Consider the following 20,294-nt stretch of genomic DNA (forward strand, 5'->3'; position numbering starts at 1 on the left):
GACTGTTTTTCGTCATTCTATAAGAGAACGTCGCGGGCGACACACGTCGCTTACGCTCAGCAAATTTTTGTGTCAACAAATAGTTGTTTAATCGTTTATAATATTGGACCAGGAAATTTATTTATTAAAAAATGGTAAGAAATATGTGTTGTGTTATAAGACGTGTTTTGAATAAATTATAAGGAAGTTTGCAATTCAGTGAAGTGTTCGCCATAGCAAGTGTTGTGGCAAAATGACTAACCGGTTTTTCGACTTGAAGGTAGTTTTTTATTCAACAAAATGCAATCTGCACCGTGATAACGTATGTATTAAAGTCCCTTATTACAAAATCCTCTATTGGAGTCTTTATCCTCATCTTCATATTTCCATGAAGTCATAATTAGCACTTCTTGTTAATTGTTTACTTCTAGATAGATGTCCTGAAGCCCATATAATCACCACAAATAAAATTTGTTCAATCAACTTTCCTCTTGGCACTTATACATAACTAGATGCCAACTAGTGTCCTAAAATAAGAAAGCAAAGGCAGTCGAATTTAAAACATTGACATTTATGAACTGTGACAAATGAATAAGTCTTATGTCACGGATATCAGAAATTACGCGGAACTTTCGCACTTACAAAAGACTGGGAACGACTAAATTCAGTACTCATAAAGAACTCGAAAGTCGAGACTTCAACTCGATTTGCGAATCGCATCCGCAACCTCTAATTTAAAGCCTGCTCATCGCCTATAACTATTACTTTGCCAAGCAACTTTCAACTCTATTTCCACGACATTGCAGCCACACATCACATTCTCCGTTATGATGCTTATCCTTACATTTTTTGTATTATTTTTATAATAATAATAGACAACGGATAATATAAACTGCACTGAACAATGCAAACTGTAAATAATTTGCATTTGATCAACATTCGAAGCATGGGCCGAGAAACAAGTTTTAACTATCTGGCACAAGTAAATATAGTATTTTGCCCTAGATATTGCGTTTTAAATGAATTGTACTATATATAGTACAAAGTTTTATTCTCGGACCCTACTATGGACGATTCCTTTTCACAAAAAAAGTCCCAGTGTGTTTTTTCCGGGATAAAGGATGTTGACATGTCACTTTACCATTTTGGTCCATTTGTTCTATCAAATTTCATTCATTCTTGATTTTTAGTTTTCTTCTATTATACATAAAACCATCATAAACTTGCGCGTCTATAGTATTAGTAATTCTAATTTTAGACTAGCAAGTTCTTGCATTCATTTATTGCTTAAAAACTTGCACTAACGGCTACATTTGAATAGTTCTATACACGTGCGACTTGCCGCAAGTCCTGCTTCAGAAGTAGTATATCAACTTGCGGTGATTGTTTACACAGTAAAATTTATTGGGAAGTCGACTTCTACAAGTTCCCTTGTTAATATTAACCTCGCTTTAGATAAAGTTAATACTATGATAATCGTGTCCCTTAGTTACGTCATGTTTGGGAATGATATCAAGGATATTATCAAAGCAATTTGCAATTCGAGCAGTAACTCTCATTACATGCTCACAATGCATGGTAACCAATCCAATTTCCCTATATAGAGCTTGACCTAAATGAGGTTTAATCCATGATTAATGTAACCAATAAACGTCATTATTTTTTATCTATGGTAAGTGGCTACACCAAGCCTGATAATTTAATATAGTCCTTATTTAATGTGGACTAAGGAAAGACGTTGAGTCCTTCGACATCGTATGAATTATGCCGGTTTACCTTACTACTTGTGTATTAAGTTAGCACGATATAGACAGGTTGAATTGTTGTGTATAATTATGGCTTCCCAGTTGTATAACCTTCCATCAACTTTGTAATAACTATGCTTCTCCCTCTCCAGGAGACTTTTCAGATACTAAATAAAAGTCTTACTGATTTTTTTCAGAGTAAACAGACCTTATTGTAATGTCATTAAAGATGACAAATTTGTATTTCATTCAATGATTTGTCTGTGATGTTCTAATGAATATAATTTCACAAACTTTCATATTTTGTACAAGTATTAAATATATAGCTATTATTTTTGCAGTATACGTTTCATAATATAACTTAGACTTTGCATAGTTATATTCAATGCGCGATATGACCACTGCTCTTAGGCCTGGGTTCGAATCTCAGGTCGAACAGTGATTTTTGGGTTTTTTGCTCAGTATCAGTCCAGAGTCTGTAATTTGTGCCCGACATGAAGATAGACTCGCCCTATCACATCACAACGGAATAAACTTGGCAAAAAGTGGGTTTCTCTATCTACTCTTTATGGCAAAAAGGCGTGATGTGTGTTTGTTTTGTTTTCTGACTACTTATTGGTACTTGCAATAACTTAATTATTATTGAAAGACGTTTCGAGTGTTGGAAAATTTTTGTTTTTATCCACGATCAATAAGAAATTTCCACTCTTCGTGATTACGCCTTTGGAACATATAATAAAAAAGGATGAAGTATGAATTCGTTTCCAGTTTGGTAGTCATAATACAGAGCATAATAATTCCATGCATAATACTTACAGGTAAATCCAAATATCAATGGAACGTCGTCATGACGTTTCATATGAAATTACTTATTGGAATTTACTTTGTTCCTGTTTTCCTTTAGATACGTATGCAAAGTTCTTTTGATATTGATCAAAGTATTTTACTTAAGGTATTTTACATACATCAAAATAGACCCATTTATAAGAGCGAGATTATAATGATCTGAAAGCAAGGGAGAGAAGTAAAAAAAAGCATTACAGTTACAATTGCTATTGATCCATTCAAAGTGCTGACAGTACCTACTTTTACTCAGAGACTACATTTTGAACAATAAAATGCCGTAATCTCTGCGGTCGAAACCGTTATAGGGACAATCATCATGTCATGAATTAAACTATGATAAATTTTAAAATATGCTTTCTTCGGATAATATACCTGGCCAAGATTCCTCTTCTTCGAAATTGCGCCAACAGTTTCGGAAATTGGCTCCGATATACAAAACATAAAACTCTTCTTCAAGTTTTGTTTACATGCATATAAGCTTATTTTAACATTTGCTTGATTCTAAATATTATGACAATTTTCATAAAATTAGTCCACTGCTGGCCTTAGAATCCTCCAAAGTACATTGCTCAAGCCCTCAACGGCTTTTTAAGCAACTGTTACCAATATTACGTTTGTCCTTCCTCCATCTAGTCACGGGGAGTCCAAATCTTTGGATATATGTCAAGTCGGGTTTTTACTATCTTTCCTTTATTAAGCATTCAATATGTTCTTTCATTCTTAAGATCATACACTTCAGTTATTTTTTCTTTTATTAGCATGCCTTATAGTCTCCTCTCAGTCTTAAGAACACATGTTCTCCAGTTATTATCCGTTCAGCCCTATATAATTTCAATGAGTAACAACGTTTCACAATTTATCTTATTGTTTGTGTTAATAGGTCAGTCATTAGTAAAGATAGCAATGCGATGAATAATATTGTGTACTAATTTATTTTTGTTATTACTAGTTTTATAAGAATTTATACGTGTGATGTAAACAGACGGAATTTAAAATCTTGGATTCTCCAGAAACTTTGACGTCATGCATAATGTGATGCCGTTTGTAAAAATAAAAATAAAACGAAATCTTTGTTTATCAAAGACAATATATGTGTTAACTGCATTGACGCATATTCTATAGACACGGACGTCCATATAAACTATTTGTTCAAAATCTGAACTAAAGTGGCAACCAAAACGTCACTGTTATAACCTATTTATTCACTTGAACAATAAATATTTTTACTTATTTGACATATATTTTTTATTCACATCCAGGTTTACACTTAGACTGGAGTTCTTATATGAACGCCACTCCGTACATAACCATACGCTGTCAATGTTGAAACCATACTATAGTCTGGTGTACGGATGATCGTACAGTTGAGTCGAACACAATAAGTGTACGGAACGACAGATCTAATACATAGTACATATATATCTATGCGTAGTACAAATATATCGATGGTGAACTCCAAATAGGTGTAAGTTAAATGCAATAAATATTTATATGACACTGGTTCTGGAACAACCGATTAAGTATTTGTTTATAGAAGAAACAATTTTACAACTAAAATAATTATAAACAACCAAATGTCAATCAACGACACGAAGATAAAGCTAAAAACCACCTAAAAACTGTATCCTTAAAGTACTTATTTACGTAGACGAATATCCTCGTAAACAACATGCACATACGAGTAAATGACATGTTCTTGAAAAAACAACAAATGAATGTCCGTAGTCACTAATGATGCGATACAATAACAGTAATTTTACAAACCGTAAGCAAGTTGTCTTCACAACTCGTGATAACTTAGAACGATGTATCTGCTTGTTACTAGAATTACAAATGTTTGTATACATGTTTGAAAGTTAGCAATAAACTCCTAAACCGTTATTGGGACTTAATATTGATATTTGACACAATAATAAATCATCTTTGTCGAAATAACACTAGTTTTCGGGTTCTTTCACAGTTTTTTTTATATTTTAATTTTCTCCAGATGTATCGAAGACTTTGCAACTAACATTCGCGTAAACATAAGAAATTAACTCATCTTTTTTATCGATTCTGGTCCAAGTGGCTTTACAGCATCTGACGTTAAATGAAATAAAGTCCAAAGAAAGTGTTGACCAGCAAGAGATAAAAACAGACGATCAAAACAATTATGCCGGCCTATATAATAGCGTCTTCACGTTCCGCTGGAAGGGCCCCAGGTTGCAAGAACGACCTGGATTATATTAAACAAAATACAGTCGGACTCTTAAACCGGAAAGCGTTGTTCAAGCAGGAGGAACCGCGAGCAACACCTAATGTATCAAACGAACTAAATTAAACTGTCGATGTAGAATAAGATGTGTTCAATTCCGGCGTAGAGGCTTTTGTATTTCACTCTGGTTCAGATTTTCCAAGCCCGATTGTTTCTAAAATCTATTGCGGTAATTCTCTAGACCGCATTTTCAGACTGACTGGTAATGAATATATAGAATTGACTAGCTAACAAAAAACCCAGTCATGCAAATTTTACCTCGTGCAAGTTTCACAACTTATCCATATACTAGGTACTATGCCTTACGAAATTATTCAGAGATTAAACATTTTGGATTCCGGAAAACATAAATAATAAAAAACATAGACTAGAAAACCCAGTTTTTTTTTATACTATTTGAATGATGCATGTCACTTGTCTGATGGTTAGTGGTATAACACCACCATAGAAATACCAACCGTAACTTATGATTACATATAACTACTGCATGGCATTGCGTATCATCATCATATTATTAAAAAAATATACATTGTTATTAGAACCTCAAGAGCACTTTTGTACGTGGACGGATATTTACAATTCAATGTTATATAGTCTCACTTTTTACTAATATATGTAAATGCGAAAGTTTGTAAAAATGTTTTGACGTTTGTATGTTTGTTAGAGATAAACGCAGTAACTACTGAATGGATTTGGGTGAAATTTGGCATGCGGATAGACCATTTCCTGGATTAAAACATAGGCTACTCTTTATCCTGGTAATTAACTCCCTGTTAATTAATGTCCTTTTTTCAAATACATGACGCTGGCCGCCTGGTGTTTTAGAGACTTTTGTAGCGGGAAAGGCTATTCATGCGGGCGAAGTCGCGAGCAGCATCTAGTGTAATCTACCGGTACTTCGGAAAAGCCCACTGACGTGAGAAGCATCGGTAAACTCAATCGAACTTATTTGTTTTTTTTAACATATAAAAAAAATGCTCTTCAATCATGCTTACACAATAATAGTTAAAAAAAGGATGTTACACGCGTAAATTTTTACGTTACTACCCAAATCAAAATACTCATTTTCCTTAAGCTAAATTTTGATCAGCAAGTTTTCGCAATAATATATTGCGCAAGATCTTCCAGATGCGGGTAGACTAGCGAGAATATTTCAATAATGCTATTCACCTGCGCCTCACCTCAAGTCTTGAAAGTTTCCAAATCTTGCAGTGATTGTTTACACGAAAAAATCACTTGCTGAAATCAACTCTCTGAGTTTTCTTGCTAAAAACCTCACTAAAGACATTACATATGAAATCCTTAAGGACCATCTAAAAGCAAACGACCTTGATCAATTTGTTCCATAATTGGCGGTGTGCGAGTTAAGGTGCTAATATGCAAATATTTAAAAAAAAATAGTCTTTTAGAAAATTATCAAATCGTGAAGCGATGGTACATCAGATAAACCTATTGGCAAATAGTTCGCTAACAATAAATTACCAATTTGAAGTTTGCTACCACAAAATTAATCAGCTGAACTGAAATATCAAAATTTGGCTATTTTATACCACGATACTACTTTAAGCAACAAATCACATTAAACCATCCATTAAACCGATATAATTTGACGTCCCCATAGCGTGGCACAAATCACAACAAACAGGTTTGATGTCCTCATGACATACAAATTATCTCTATTTTAAGTATAACAACAAATATTTTCTATCAAAAACTAACGTTGTCCGCCGGCATTAGAATACGCCATTAATACTTTTGACCTCTTAAATATTCTTCATATTAGTAACCTAGAAGTCGGCTATAATTCTCGTCTGTAAAACCTTTACCATAGCCTGATGATCTAATATTTTTTCCTCGAAGTTGTTGCCCATTTTTTGCCATACTTATTTATCAATGAGATAAAAAGGAAAATCATTTACGTTGACAAGCATAATCAATAAATATATATATTATTACTAGAATCGTCTTTCAAACATAGGCCTATTTCTGAATCACGGTTTTTTACTTTATCGACATACATTTCTACAAAAAAAACGCTCGAGCCACAATACTTTTCTACCCCGAAAACGCCTATATGTTTATGTGTGATGATTTTATTATCATTTATATTAAAGTCAGCGATACATCATACAATGTTAAGCACAATAAGTGCTTAACATTGTAAAACATATTGTCATGAAGATAGATTACATTCTTGAATAAGCTCACAGCATAAACTCGACCAGAAATATGACGCAAAGATATCCATTAAAAAGTTTGCTCAATCTGAATAACGATTTTGATATATTTTTTTAACAACCTAGGTCTAAGCTGTCATGAAGCCAACGAAGCGATAGAATTCTTGGATAGAATCGATCAGCATTGATAAATGTCGAATAACATAAGCTACGTTGAGACACTATGATTAATTTACAATGATTTACGAACGATCTCAATCTTAATCTTTGATCTGATCCCGAAAATAAACCAATCAGAAGTAGTCATTCGTAAGCATGTCAATAAACTTTATTCTGATTGGTTCATTTTCGCGATCGATCGAATAATTCGATTGAGATCGTTTATTAAAATCGGCGGTAAGGCGCGAATTATTAAAAAATAAAAGTTTACCCTCGGACAAATATAAAAATACGCATGAACCAGCATAAATTCTCTGCTCGTGTAATTTTGTGTAAACAGAGTATTTGTTTGCGTTAACTAGTGTTGATAGTTTCATAGACGCGTAATTAGATTGCCATTAAGCCCGCGGCTGCGTCGCAAATTAACTAATTATCAAACAGGGTCGGATTGAAGGTATGTCAGTGGGGACTTGAAGTCCCAATTTTTGCAATACTTAATTGTCGTTGTTAAATTTATTTGATCGATTATCCTAAACTACCGATTTTAGAGGGAAAACGAGTCCCAACAAACCCGGAGTTTAAGCCGCACTATTCAAATACGTACGTAAAGAAGCACCTAAACAGGCCGCCATGATTGTGTCAAATGGTAGATAGCCGTCTGTTACCATTCGATGCTCTATGTATACGGAATTGCAATAACCATCAGATCCAGTGCAGCCGAAATAAAAAAAAATACAAACCATTAGTATTTTATCCCCAACAAAAAAATATATAATAACCAAATCTTTCTGATTATAATTCTAACGCACGATTCTTGTTTTATTATTTATTTTAAATAAATATGTAGGTATATTTGTACGTGAAAATAATTACGTTTTTTTATCATAAAACATCGTTCTCAACACCGATGAGGCACGCACGACGCAAAACAAGATTTTTATGCATGATTGGAAAATGGATTTTGCCGAGTTTTACGAGACGCATTCCCCATATCTTACGATAAATAAATAAAAATATTCATCATTGTAATTATTTTAAAACCGACTTGATCCATCTCTGTAAATGTTTCATACTCCATGCTGCCGCGCAGTCGTTGAACATTATGTACATACGACAAATGTAAACATTTCCTTGTAAACAACGAATCACTGAAAGCCAGATGGCAACATACATTTGGCTTAACACAATTGGCTCACAAAATCTCGAAGTAGGTATGATTATCTACCCTGGTGTGTACATACAAGAATTTAGAACCACTTTTTTTATATTGGTTAAAATACCTCGATGTCAAATGCCTATTGCTATGCTAGCGTGAATTAACGACAAAGAATACTTAAGACATCTGCCTTAACAAAGGCCTTGAGCAATTTATTCCATATTTGACGGCGCGTGAGTTACAAATTAATAAGCAAATATTTACGAATAATCTCTTTATAAAATCAATTTTACCTCACGAAAATTTTAATTCACTAAAATATTCCTTATATTTGTAATTAACCGCGTAAAAATCTGAAAACATGTTTTATTTCAATATAAATAAACTTCAACTGAATGTCTGAAACTCCACCTGTCTATTGAGCGGTTTAAGCTTAATTTTTAACAAATATCTGAACAGAAAATTTCACAATCACATCAGTCACTTTTTCTAAAATATGATGTACGTAAAAACTGTTTAATCTGACCTAAACTGTCTATCATTTTAATTGTTTTACAAAATATTTAATCTTATGAGTAATGTCGCAAACACAAGAGGTCATATGATGTTTATAGCAAAACGAAAAACACATCTATTTCCTATTCACGCAATTGTTATATTGTTACCAAACACATAAGTTTTATATTAAAAAAAAAAACTAATAAAATAACGCTTAAATATATCTTGCACAATTTTATTTTTCGCTAATAATATTATATTTTATTTCCACTAACGTTTATTGTCTAGTGATTGCGTATATCGGTTGTGAATCGGGAAAGTCATAATTCGACCTACTCCATTAAACGAATCTATAAAAATAAGATTTTGAAACAAACTTTCTCTAGTTCTAGATTCTTGAGGCAAGAATTTGTAGCCATTCCATGTTTCAACTATCATTGCGTTCCTCACAGCTTAACAATACTTTAAATATCATGCGAGTATACTATTGTTATTACAATTAATATTCACGTGTCTATCATTATAATAACTAAAACAAACAACGACAACCATAAATAATTACAAGATTACAAGAAAATATTATCTTACCTTTACTGTTCCGCGAAAATCGAATAGCGAAACTAACAAAAACCGCAATTTAACAAGTTCAGAAAAGATTACAACACAATTCATAATAATTTATTTACACTATACTTCCTCGTAATATGTTAATGGTATACATGCTATAAATTACTGGGTATTGAGCAGTATTACATCTTATGTTTACGTCAGTAGGTTAGACCTCGAAGTAGTATTTGTTGAGGTTGCATAGGCAAACACAAAACCTCTTAGTGTTATTGAAGCACATTGTTATTAAAATTGTTTAAATTGGAATGATTGAAATGTTCAAGTGTGACAATGAAGCAAAACTTATGACTTGGCTGCACGGTCTCTGATCTTAGCCGGTTCTTTGTGGAACGAATTAAAAAAATATATTATGTTCAGCTGTTGCGGAATTGTGAGTGCAGTCGTATTCTGATTGTTTTTGACGTGCAATGATTTACTAATTAATAAGCTGTTATTACAATGAAAATCTAGTTTGCTTCCACTCCCTAAACACGCTTACTCTGTTGTGGATATCTACCAAAGCAGCCTGTATCCCGTATACTTGTATTTCTGTTAGAATAGATCTCCATTTATTTATATTTGCATATTGTAAAAACTGCATATGATAGATTTTTTTTAAGGGTTACCAATCATAAACAAGCATTATTGCTTAATATTCTTTAATTAACATCAATAATAATATAATTGATATGAAAGTAACTCTGTGTATTATGCTTCCACTAATAAACCACTAAACCAATTTTGGTGAAATTTAGCACAGTGTAAGCTCCCAAAAAAGGACATTGACTATTGTTAAAAAGTATATATTAACGTAGGAAGATGCGAGTAAATTATTTTTCAAAGTCAATAATCCAAATAGTATTGCTTGGAAACGTGCCAATTATAATTATAAATTGAGGTTAAGAAAGTTTACCAAACGAACTCGACAGCTATTTAGTTGTGAGCTTTTATAAGAAAACTATAGTTAACTAGCAAAGAACTCGGTTCCTATCCACGCTTATCGGTAGTAAAGTTGTTTAAACTTCTTATAAGGTTAGAGTATACATCTTCTCACCAAAGATAATTCTAAACTCGGAGAATAAGTGTAGGGGAAAATGTTCTACAGTGGATTACTTTTTTTACAAAGTCATTCTGTGTTTTTTTAAATTATTTTAAGTTTTTTTATTAAATATGACAAGGTGTTTATGATCTTGTAGAATATCATATGCGTATGAAACTTTTATAGTGACTTTTCATATTAAATATAAAATACGGACGTTGACGGAGAGTTTTGTTTAAAACCGGTCCATATATACTTAAGTATCAATGTTTCAGGAACTGGGCTACTGTGGATCGAATGGAGCATATTGAAACATCAATATTTAGTAATAAACAATTTTTCACAGCATTTATTTCCTTTTTTAAGTAATAATTATCATTTTTTTTTTTTATTGTATTTTGTCAGTATGCCGCGCATAGTGTTAGTGTTATTTTTATTGTTTGACCGTCGAATATCCGCTTAAAGGCATTGTGTATTTGTTCCTCAGTGTGAAGTACAATTTTTGTCTTCCTTTCTCCATTTCAAAGCATTTTGTCCTGAGAAAAATATTCATGAGCTCGAAGTGGCTCGATGAAAGTTCAAATTAACCACAATTTTATTAGTGACTTCAGTAATATTCAGAGACAAAACTAATTATCAAGCCAATGACGAATAAAAAATATTTATTTATTCTTACATTCTAAAAAAGTATATACTTTAATCTACAACTGCCTTATTCATTTTTTCCACTTAGGACTATCTTTCCGTATTTAGAAAGGTTAATAAGATAGAGAAACCCTCAGTTATAAGTCAGAAACCGTTTATACAAACATTATTGTTGATATTATGTGATATTGAAGTGTTAACTGGTCACGCATGAACAAAAATGATATCAGATATGTCATACACAAGGGTATACGGTCAAGATAACAATGTCACAATATAGAAGGGTTTTAAAATTATCAAATATACACCACTACTTTTATTCTTTTATAAAATAATACAAAACATGCAAAATATGAACAAATACTAAAGCAAATTTTTTATGGCCTGAAAAATCAGACAAATATTTAAGTACATACCATTGAATTATTAATAGAATAATTTCAATATTAAAAAAATAACAACGTTTTCAATTCGGTGAAAACATATTACATAATTATTGCGCGAACGACACTCTATCAACTACATCGCGTACTACCTTTGCAATAACCGCTGATTATTTTCGCTGATCGCAAAAATTCTTGCCATGAAACTTAACAGCTCCTTCTTTCAGATCAGAACTATCACCGCCCTCGCTATTCTGGCCATAACTGTTCCCACACACGAACAAAGCACACCAGTATCTCCATGTCCAAACGTCTTCGAGTACGAACCCCCAGGAACAGAAGCCGGGCGGTGGTACGGCGTAGTGCATCTCTCCACAGATAGCACACTGCATTCCTTATGGCTGAACATAGTACTGGATGGAAAGGCTGATATACTGGGTGTAAGTATTATATGATCTTGCTAAAATATTTGGCTGTTTGTTAGAAGTAAAGGAAGCTGATGAAATTTAGATCTTGACATATATTTAAATAGAGTGCTTTTTAGTATCTACAGTAGTTGTATTCTGACAAATATATGGACCTGGATTTCAATTTCATGATAAACTCGGAATTTAACCTATGAAATATAAATGCCAACATTAATAATGTTTGGAAATTGTCTGTATTTCATAAATATTAAATTGAGTCTTCATAATTATTATATCATATTGAAGGTCAGTTGCCTCTGATCATGCAGTCACCTGTTTGGGTTGTTAATTAAGTAACTTATCGCAGTAGGGCCTTTATTTCTTTGACAGTACAAACTTGGAACACTGCCGTATTAATATCATGAACGCTAATTTAAAACGTTAACTTCGTGAAATTATCATAGAATGTTATCCTATATGCCAATTTCTATTGTCATAAATACGATGAGATGCGTTACCTGCTTGTTATAAACTAATTAATTACTGTGTAGCATATAGTCTCTTAGCTATGGTTGTTACAGTGACATGGTGTAAAGCACCGCCCAGACGCTGCAAACTTGATAAAGATCACACCGTTTAAAACTAATTTTAATATGAAATCAACTGTTAAATTCTTATTCATTCGTCGCTGCAATTTCATTTCGAGATTCTGATGCATCATCTTAATAAGGGCGGAGTGGTACCTTAGGAACATCAAAATTAACTTATTGTATTGTGATTAGTGTTTATTGTCGCTGTTGTAATGAAAAGCTAATCAAATGCGTTATATTTTACCAAATACCCACATACACGATTGTATCAGAGTATATAAACTTAATACACTTTTCCACAGAACTGGGTAGGCGACGTGACCACACAAGACAACATAGACTTCAAAATAGAAAATACTCAAATGAAGATCAGTCCTGGCCCAGCGGTGGCTGTTAGATTCTTCGTCCAATACAACACTCTAACTAAGGCACCTCTGCTACAAGCTATAAGACTCAACGGTCGAGAAATCTGCAACGCCAACGCACCCCAACCAGCTGTAGAAAGACCTGTTATCACTCAGAGGCCAGTCAGAGTTGACTCAACCTCGTCGAGACCACAGACAGTCAAGCCTCAGTCAACGAATTCGAGAAAGGAATCGATTCCAGAGCTTCCGCTGAACACAAGGCCTATACAGGGCCGTCCGTCCAGCGAAGGGCCGGTCTACGTGAAGCCGGCGAACGTGCCCAGCCCTTCCAGCATGTAAGTTAACAAATCTCATATGCCTGGGCATACATAATTCCTGGTAATTACTCTATAACAGGGATGGCGAACGTTTGATGGGGAACATGCCGGTGTTTTATAAAAAAAAATAACTCCTTGAACGAGCTATCTAAGACCGGTTTTATCTATCCGAATGCCCCATGACCCAACTATGTTATTGCTTTTTGATTTTCATCGGGACTCGGCAAAGTGTCTTCAGTGCACCTGATGTTAAGCGAAGTGAAGCCCAAAAAAAGATGCATATACAATGTTTGGCATATTACTTGCGTGCCCGAATTATTTTATCACGTGCTGCTGGTTCGCCATCCCTGTGCTATAATCTTCTTGAAATCATAAGTAACCATGCTTTCACAAGATTGCTTGATAGCAAAAATAGGCGTTGTGGTGCTATTCACTGAATCTGAAAAATTATTAACATTTTATAGATTCAAAATAAATGATTTCATTTCACACCTATTACTTACCCATCTGGTCTTTCGTCTACAACCATATTGTCGCATACCGCTCAGAACTTTTCTTAGCCCTTAGGATTTTGGTTTTCTAAAGTTTGATCGTTTGGTTCAAGTACTTTATTTCATTTTAATAAGTAGGTAGATTCTTCCCCTTGTATATTTTGAAATGGAATATTAATTCCTAGAAGTCAAACAAGCACTTATGCTCTAGGGATGTATGATATATATTAGGATTATTAGAATTAGAAAAAGAAAGAATTGATAATTGCCTTTCACGCAAGTTAAATGTATTTTTATCAGCTATAGCCGTAATATTCATTACAAATGATATTTTGGAAAATACCTTATGTCTTTTGTTTCTGGTTATATCTGGCACAATTATTTTTTTATCTACAGATAAAAATTTCCACATTTTGTTATTTTCCGACTTAAGATTTTCCATTGATGACGAATATATAAAGGGGTCTCCCTTTTATTACCAGTGTAAATGATCATTCACATTTAGTTTAATAACAATACGGAAATTACTTAGCACATTAAGATAAATGATTTTTAAGAAATACCATACTTACCTTGTTATCTAAAACATTTCTACTAGGAAAAAGCTTTAGATTCCAGTATAATAACTATTTAATAGAGATTAAACTAAATTGTGTTTTTAAGTGTGGTTAAAAAGGATTTTATAAAAACAAAACAGTTCGACATCGCTGATTCGTCTTTCAAATTCTTGTGTATTCATTAATTTTGAATTTGACGATCTAAACTATTAAATGTCGATTACCATCTAATTTTATCTAAAGTTTATAGAAATAGATTTTTGTACACAAATGACTTAACGGGATATTTTTATTTAATTAATTTGTTTATCCATTTTCTTTCACATCTACGTCCACAATAATCTTAGAAATTAACATTAGATGCAATAATGTTATTTCTTGATACGAACACATCATTACATATAACCTCATCTCCTTATCTCTCTCCTTACCCAACCCCAATGGGGTCGACACCTTATTTTCCATGTTGTAGTTTCGATTTTGTTAAGATTACAATAGACCTGTCCGGTAATCTCCGAAATATCCAATAACGAGAAAATTGTATAAGACAAAGCAAAGGCCCGAAATAGGAATTTTGTCTAGAAACTCTATGTCCTTACTTGTTGCCACTAAGGTAGCGAAAAATATTAATCATTATACAATTTTTTTTATCAAAAAGCGGCGATAGACTAGTTGGTTGTGGAACGGACTGTCAAGACAATGTCCGCAGGTTCAAATCCCAAGAGCACATACTTCTGATTTTTTTAAAAAGTTATATGTGTATTCTTTGAATTATCGCTTGCTTTAACTGTGAAGGAAAACATAACATCCTGAGGAAACCTGCATACCTGAGAAATTCTCTATAGGAATTTTCAAGGGTGTGTGAAGTCTACCAATCCGCACTAGGCCAGCGTGGTGGACTAAGGCCGAATCCCTCTCAGTAGTAGAGGAGGCCCGTGCCGAACAGTGGGACAGTATATAATACAGGGCTGATATTATTATATTATTATTATGCACATATACAGAAGCGATGTCTCGACACAAACTTACAATGCAAACACGAGGCCAACGAACACAAGACTGACGCCAGCGCCACCCACACGGACTACTACCAGGAGGCAAGAAGTCTTGGACTTCGATGATAATGCAAGGTAATTGGCAGGAAATTATGGTATATTAAGTGTGTTCCAAGATTAGTCTGCGTATATATTGTGTCAAACAGGCCATAGAAACAGGCCATAGGAACAGGTACAGGAACAGGCATAGTGACCACTACACCTGATGGTAAAAGAAGTTGGGTTTATATAGAATGTCGACGGATCTCTCACCAGTCAATACTGTATATGGACGTCACCCTACTTACCAGGTGCAGTAGACTCTTTGTGAGGTCATTATCCAATTAGAATAATTCTTTATTTAATTAAAATGCGTGTATTTTTGTGACGGAAAATATTTTTTCCTCCAATCTTAACACTTTCCATTTTGTTTTAACCGTTATTTCTGAAAAATAACTACCATACTCATTAGTCACACACATTTTTTTTTACTTTTTCAATTTCATTACGCATAAGACAGTAAGTAATACCTTATTGTATACGTTTTTATGACCAGATATTCACGTCATGCTGAGTCAAATAGTTTCTGCCATTTTTTTTTTATTAGGACCATTATTTGAATGTTTTTAATTATTGCTTGTTATTACGATGACGACGACGACGACGCAAACATCATTTTTTATTATTTATTTTACAATTATTTGTTAGTAGATAGCATCGAGAAACCATTAACTTGTAGCAATGCTATCATGGATGACATTGTATAAATAATACTAAATAGAAGAAGTTATAAAAGTAAGTTAGTTTAAAAGGCTGTTAATTTTATTCATCATTATATTGGTATACGTCAATATAATAAGAAAATATCAAAATTATATAACCAATAGCAGTTTTCCCAGTTTTGATTTTTGAAATGTCAACGGGTATAAATATTATTACGTGCTAATTAAAATAATAAGCGGGGTCAAGTTTGCAAAATATAGTCTTACTACAGATTTTGATGATCTCAGACTAATAAACCTATTTTGTATTATTTACTTCTATTTCAAACGCCTTCTCACTTACGCCCTTTAACAGGAAAGTCAACAAAAACTGTTTAATCACCATTTAAATATGTTTATTATTTTCTTAGTAAAAGTGATCATTTTTTATTGTTTCAGTAATGCAGAAGAACCTGAATACTTCAGTGGCGGTCAACCCACATTCATTATTCCTAACAAAAACGACAACTCTCACTCTAACAGCAACAAGAGGCAACAACAGGTAACAAACGCAATGGAAGTTGCGTGCGAGAATCATACATACATACTTTTATAATGCTTCGATGGTGTAGTTGTTATCCCTACGCGGTATGAGTAAGACTACGGCGCTCAGGTCCTGGGTTCGAGTCTCTATTCACGCCAAAAATAATTGTAACTCAGTTTTCCATCTTAAAAAATCAGTCGAAGCTCGTAGTCAGGAAGTTGGCGGTGTGATAGCCCCATGCTTTGAAAATCACGTAAAACCGTTAGTCCTGCGCCTGCTCTCTCTCCAATCATATCGAATTTCCCTCTCATCGGATTATGAGAGTGAAAGAACAAAGAGTGCAGGGCTGATCGCTGATATTAGTAGCGGTGGCCGAAATTCGGCTAGGAGAGATTAATGTATTCCTTACTAATAGTAGTAAAGAATTTCTTAGATTAAGTATCTTCATTATAGTCATAATTATTTCGTTTGTTTCTTGGAAATAAATAATGCCTATTATAAATATGCTGTCAAAAACATAAAATTTTTAGCGCTACTTTCATTATGAAAACATGTTACCAATCAAGAACCAGTATCTCCGTAATATCCCCCGCGGACCAGCCGACATAATATCCGATAAAATCCGGTTCGTTATAATATTCGCATTGCGCACACTCATGAACTTTGCTCGAGAAACAATGAACTGTACGGAACGGTTTACGTCTAGTATTATTAATTTTACTAAAATTAAAAGTGAATGTTGTATTAATGATTCTCTTTTGCGTGTAATTTTACAAATTAAGATTGTTACTTCTCTTTTAACTTATCTATGGGATGACGTCTATGGGATGATCAATAATTTCAATTACATCCGACTTTTGTTTTTAAAAAGGATTTGACTTATTCCAGGACAACTAAATTCCTGTGGAAACGTTTCGAATTTCGTTTTGAATTAGATAATTTAAAACAAGGATGAGTTACATAGGTATTTGTAATTAGTACATATACATACATAACATCACGCATTTATCCCCGAAGGGGTATGCAGAGGCGCAACTAGGGCACCCACTTTTCGCCAAGTATGTTTCGTCCCATGATGTGATAGGGGGCGAGCCTATCGCCATATCGGGCACAAATTCCAGACTCCGTGCTGATACTGAGCAGAAAAACCCAAATATCACTTTGCCCGACCCGGGATTCGAACCCAGGACCTCAGAGCGCTATTGTACCGGGCATGCAATACAATTATGCCAACGAGGCAGGCTGCATTTGTAATAAGTCTACGCAGAAATTACGGTGTTAACATTAATCAATGAGGAGATTTATTCTTGCTTTTACCTACTATCTGACAAATCCTGTTAACTTTCAACACGTCAAGGTTTTTGAACCCAGACTCAAATTTATGAAAGTAAGATTAAATTGAAACAAAACAATGAAAATATATGAAAATGGAACGAGCTGAGATATTATCAAGAGAGTCTCTGACAAAGCATAAATCAGTGATAACAAGTCAAAAGAAAGACGAAAAAGAAATTCATTTTTTTTGTTCCATTTCCTTTTTTCGATCTTGCAACGATTATAAGCTTTTGTCCGCTCTTGAGAATCCTTTTATTAAATCCTTGTGGACATACTTTTGCTTATTATCGCCTCGATGTATAAGACAGTTCACATAGACAAAGCACTCGCAATAGCGTAGCGTATCCCAAATTTATAGTTGTAACTGTCTCGTAGAACATGCAAGAGAAACGTTAGAATTGTAGTGCTGAATACAAAACAGAAAAGACATTCAACACAAAGGACTTTAAAATTAAATTACAGTAATCAAATGATTAAATCATTTAAAAAATCCTTAAATACTTTGGGAGGTCATTCGCGAGAGAGACAGGGCGCACTCATACGGCTATTTTAATTCCATCTTTACTGTTGCATTTGTGGTCAACGAACCCATGATACTCTGGTGTTACGTGACCCACCTTCAGGCTGGATTGCACTCCTCACATAAGATTTTTTACATTAAGAATCTGTTTTTTTTTTATTCAAGTTCGTTACAAGTTTGGAGCAAAAAATCTTTATACTTTAACCATACGATCGTAAAAAAGGAAGATCTTTTCTCGTTTTTATATATAAACATTGATTTCTTACCTTCACTAGATTTTAAACTCTCAAGGTGAGCCTGATTGTTGACTTAATTGCGATGTTGATTTCTACGTTTAAACGTAGGTATTTCATTGTATCCAGTAAGGGAATGTTACGATAAATATTAAGTAATTTATTAAAATTTTCCGAAATTCACAAAGATATATTTTCTATTCTTAATGAACATCGTGTTATACAAAGTTCAATAAAACTAATATATAAGTACGTGATGTTTTAAATAAACGTAATTAAAACCGTTAAATATACTAAACAACAGTGGCGAAGGCTCCATACAACCAGATTCCCGTCGGCTTCCCTTTTGTAATTGATGTAAAATCTAATTATCATTAGAACGATTTATGCATCTAAAAGTTGTGTCAGGTTTCCTCTCAGAAGATTTCACTATTCGCCACTGCTAAACAAACTTATACAATTATTATTTATTACATCGAGATATAATTTTGTAAAAAAATGGCAGCACTGATACTATTGAAAATATTCAAGACATTTCCATTCACATTTTTCAAATACAAATACTTATAATATGCATGAATTGGTACCCTTTAAGTTAAATTTACAAATGTAAGTTCTCCGAAAATGTTCTTGCGTCGATTCCATTATATTTTTAAAGTTTCTTACACTTCAAAGGAACGGGATTAGAATATTGTGCTAAAACTTATTCTCAAAAAATAAAATATGTTACGGCTATTTATATACCTAATTCTCCCGATTTTTTTAGATAAGGATTATATAGCCCGTTACAATGCATTACAAGTCCTAATTTTAAATTTATTTATTCTTTAATATACATAACTAAAAAAAATCAAAATATCGACTAATGGGGAAATATATACACTATACAGAGGTCGGTTGTATCAATTAATGTAAATTCATAGATATACTGGTTTGGCGAGAAAATATATCGTCTCTAAATTTTTTAAATTATTCTGTATACGAATACCAATCTTATTCTTTTCCAATACAAGTTTACAATTGTACACACGTCACGTAGATAGTTGTAAACTAGTTTAGAGGAAAAACGCCCTTGTAGTTAATATTTAAGTGCCATTTCCATTTGTGCTATGTATAGCTACCATTGTTAGGAGGGTTTAAAAGGGGCAATTTTTTACAGTATAATTTTAAACTATTTTTACTAATAACTCTTTAGTTTTGGTCGTGTTTACTTATTATATTGCCTTTTTTACAAAGCTTACTTTTACTTAGCTTAGCTTTGGTTTGAATATTTACGGAATTTAATTTTCATCTAATTTTAATTAGAAATAAACTTTATCTCCTTGAAATATCTGCATAACAACTAGTTTTAAGAACTACGTACAACCAATAAATTATGTTTTTATAAGCATCCGTGTCGTCTTATATTACGTAATATTTTCTGCTTTGAATAAATTACTATTGACCATACTAAATTTTAATTCTTGCTTACCTATTTTTTTAGACCATAAATAAAACCCCGACATAAAAACTGAGATAAAAAAATACTATAAATAGTTTTTTATAATATAGAAAATATATAAAAAACAACATACATAGACGCAATTAAATTAAATACATTTATTATTACATACTATTCACAAAAATCTTAATATAAAATAGAATCATTGTAAAGGCAAGTTCGAAACCAGCCTCTAAAGCACCTGTAACTTTTCTAAGCTATTTATATATTTT

At 33.0% G+C, this 20,294-nt stretch overlaps 1 pseudogene; it reads left to right on the forward strand.

The window, feature by feature from the left end:
* Positions 1-20,294, forward strand: part of LOC119188848 — a 27,037-nt pseudogene continuing 6,743 nt past the window's right edge.

This window comes from Manduca sexta, chromosome 9 (genome assembly GCF_014839805.1).
Source record: "Manduca sexta isolate Smith_Timp_Sample1 chromosome 9, JHU_Msex_v1.0, whole genome shotgun sequence".
NCBI classification, from domain to species: Eukaryota; Metazoa; Arthropoda; class Insecta; order Lepidoptera; family Sphingidae; genus Manduca; species Manduca sexta.